The 3,707-nt window shown below is 40.8% G+C and overlaps 1 pseudogene; it reads left to right on the plus strand.

The window, feature by feature from the left end:
• The first annotated feature begins 2,853 nt into the window (after window positions 1-2,853).
• On the plus strand, window positions 2,854-3,278 carry LOC114694797 (annotated as a pseudogene).
• Window positions 3,279-3,707: the final 429 nt, after the last annotated feature.

The raw sequence follows: 3,707 nt of genomic DNA on the forward strand, positions 1-3,707 counted from the left end.
TGCATTGAACAACTAATAAGTTCATCCACATAGAACCAACACTAACCCAATTCTTTATCACCACAACCCAAGAGAAACCTGCAAACTTAAGATTGAAAACATCTCTGTGAGATGCTTGAGCTGTGTCTTTAATTTTGGCAGCAGGTTTTTAAACTATTTTACTCTTTAAAAACAATAGTACATGTTTCTTATTCTGTTCTTTCATAAATCCTACTATTTTGTACTTGATACAATTTTATTGAAAGAAAAAGGGAGGGCTGTTCTCAAACACTATGTAGGTTAACTGCCTTTTGAGTCAAGAAATTAAAATAACTTTTCAATGAGATTTTTTCTGTAAGTTAATGGAGGTCAGACAGAACAATGGCCACTATGACTAGAACCAGGAATAACAGCCATAGTTATCAATAGGAGGCCCTGGCTGTAGTTTCCTTTGTCTCTCAGGAAGTTTGCAGGCATGCATGCTATTAGTCTGTTTATAATATATGTAGTAAGAGAGAAAGAACCAGAAAGTCATCAACTTTTTAGTTAAAGCCCCCCCATCCCCCCACTCCTCCACCCCCCCACCCCCCACCCCCATCCCCTCACCCTACCCCCACCCCTGCGAGCCCCAGGGCTGAAACTGAGGCACTAACTTTCCTAGCATGGAGTCGCTGTAGTGGCGTCAAGAGGCCATTATCTAGGATTGTTAGTGAGGAAGGTGAGAAACAACTGAGAGCTTCTATTGGACATCTGAAAAGTGAGAGGACAGAGGATGAGGTTTACAAATCAGATAATTCACATAGAAATTATCAGAGTAGAAAGAGTCTGAAGAGAACTGTGTATTACAAAGGAAAAACAGGAAGGACAAAATGAGAGACCGTCCAGTATCAAATGACACTTCCTTCCCTGCCCAGCTGAGCGCATTCATTCCTGCTTGTGGTGCTTAAGGAAGAGAGCACTGAAAATCAAGAACCCTCACATCTTGCCTGCAGTCTCAGGTTTTTGCTTTTAATAGGTAATAAAGAAAAAAACTGTTTAGAAACAAAATATTAATCATTTCAAATGAGGTGACAAAATGCAATAAAAGGTTTCTACAGAAAAATTACCTGTGGCACAAGTATTAATGGATAAAATGCCATGCTGACACATTGTAACCACTCACCCTCTATGTGTCTATTTTCTACAGTATATAACTAGATAGCTCACACACAAATGAAGAAATTGACAATTGTTTCAAGTAATGAATGATTTTTGCAGAATCAATTACTTGAGAAGCACTTTACCAGTGAACATAAAATAATGAATGGTAATTCATAACCTAAGCTGAAGTGTTCTGAACTGGAGAACATTCCTGCAAGTCACCAATAGTCTGCTTCTGTGATCTGCTTTTCATCTCTTTAAAAAAAAAGAATAAACTGTTCCTTCATGACAATGTTTCAGTAACTGACAGCATTGGCAGTGTGGCCAGAGATAGTGGGATGTTAGGAACCATGACTGATAGGAAAATTGGGGGCTGCAGAAAAGAAGAAAATACAAATTCAAATTTAATGAATAGCTGCTGTGCTTCAGAATCTTTTCAAACAATATCAGATGACATATTGAGGTCACCGCTGATTTAAAAAAAGATGTATCTGCAAAGGGAGGCACCTATCTTTCCTGCGATCTACATTGAACTCACTGAGCCTCTGCTCTACCTACCAATCCCGGCTGCAGGCACATCATGGGTGCCTATGGCTGGCTCCTTCCAGGCTGGAGGACCCACTGGGTGGTGTGGTTAATTAGAGGGGAAGAGCTGAAGACTTGGTTCTCTTTGATGTAAAGCCAGTGTGAAAAACAAAGAAGCAGGTTGTCTGGCCCCTAATCTGTCAGAGCAGAACTGGGGGAACAAGCTGGTAGCTCTGCAGTAGACCGACTGCAGTGGGTTGAATGAGAAGGATCCCCATTATGCTTGAATACTTGGACCCCAATTGTTCAAGTTATTTGGATTAGCAAGTGTGGCCTTGTAGGAGGAGGTGTGTCGCTGAAGGGTAGGCTTTGAGGTTTCAAAACCCCATCCCATTCCCAGTTAGCTCTCTCTGCCTCTCTCTCAACCTCATGGCTATTGTCTCAAGTTGTGAGCTCTCAGCTACTGCTCCAGCACCATCCCTGCCTCCCTGACCACCTGTCTCCTGTTTCTTTAGCTAGTTCTCTTCCCCATGCCAGGGACAAGGTTGTAACTTAGGAGTTTCATTGCTCCTGTTACTAAGATGGATTTGAGGTTTCATTGTCTGCCTCTGTTACAGAGGTTTGTCTGTAGTTTGCTCATGTGTTCAGCAGAGATATCATGTGTGTGTTATGCACAATGGACGCTCAGTCTGAGAGAAACATTTGATCATGTGTAGAGAGCACCATGGAATTGATGGGAATAATTGAGAGCAGTATTAAAATGGCAAGCAGACCTTGAAGAAAAAATTTATCTCAGTTTCTTTCACTACTTCTTTGGTGAAACTATTGATTAGCCTTTCCTTGTAGATATTTTCTCTAAATTGTTACATGAGAAGGGGCAAATTAAATCATTAAATAAATTAAATTCTTGAAATTGAATTAAAAGTTATAGCATACCCTAAAATTAAGTTAAACTGAGAACAAATAAATTAAGAGGTTTAAAATTATCATTGAAACTTAACTATTTTAAATTGTTTTCTGTTTAATTACTAGTGTTGCAGTAATGTTGCTTTATATTCAACATATCAGTAGTAGCTATGATAAAAGCCAATGAAGTAGTGTGAAATCTAATCACCATTTATTATATAAGTTTATTATAAATATATATGTCAAACTGGCTTTCCAAGTACTGTTGAGGAAACTGAAGAGATAAAAACAATAGAATCAGAGATGGAACTTTTTCTGTTTCTTGCCTCCTTAAGGAGAAGAGCTACTGCCACGTCTGTGCATCTGTAATGGATGGTTGTTCAGAACTATGGATTCTTGAACAAGAGGAATAAGCAGATGTACAGCACCAAGCCCAATAATCTGAAGGCCCTCAACTCCTTCCGCTACAATCGGCAACCGGCCTACGACAATGGGGTCATTGTGGTCCTGAAATGCAGATCTGGTCAGCTGAAAACAGCCACTTCTTACTTGAGGACCACCATCTACAAGAACGCACGGGCAGCATAAGGTACATGATCCTTGAGAACAAAGACAGCCCTGATTTGTACATGGCCATGGCGGCTGTTCGCAAGGCCAGTGCCATCCTGAGAAGCCAGAAGCCTGTGGTGGTGAAAAGGAAATGGACCTGGCCCACTAAGAGCTCCTGAGCCCCACACCCCAAAAACAATAGAGTCCACTGACTTTTTCGACCACAGAGGGGGGAGGTGGGGAGAATCAGAGATGAAAACTAGAAAGAGGAAGAAGAAAAAGAACAGAGGAAAATATAAAAAATAATAATGAAGAAGCCCCTTGCCATCTAAATGTGATTTAATCAAAAGAAAAAGGGAATTTTAGAATGAGGGAAATGAATCTCACATTGTGTCTATATTTTTAAAAAAATACAGACAGGCTGAGGAGGTGGCTTGCTGGATAACAGCACTCACCCACAAGCATGAGAACTCAAAGACCCGAATTCAAACCCTGAGCACCCACATAAAAAAGCCAGGCATGGCTATGTGTGTCTAAAATCCCAGCACTACCCAACAGAGACAGACAGGCAGAGCTCCCTCAAAGCCAGCCCAGCTAAAATGCCAGGT

The sequence above is a fragment of the Peromyscus leucopus genome, chromosome 19 (assembly GCF_004664715.2).
Source record: "Peromyscus leucopus breed LL Stock chromosome 19, UCI_PerLeu_2.1, whole genome shotgun sequence".
Taxonomy (NCBI): domain Eukaryota; kingdom Metazoa; phylum Chordata; class Mammalia; order Rodentia; family Cricetidae; genus Peromyscus; species Peromyscus leucopus.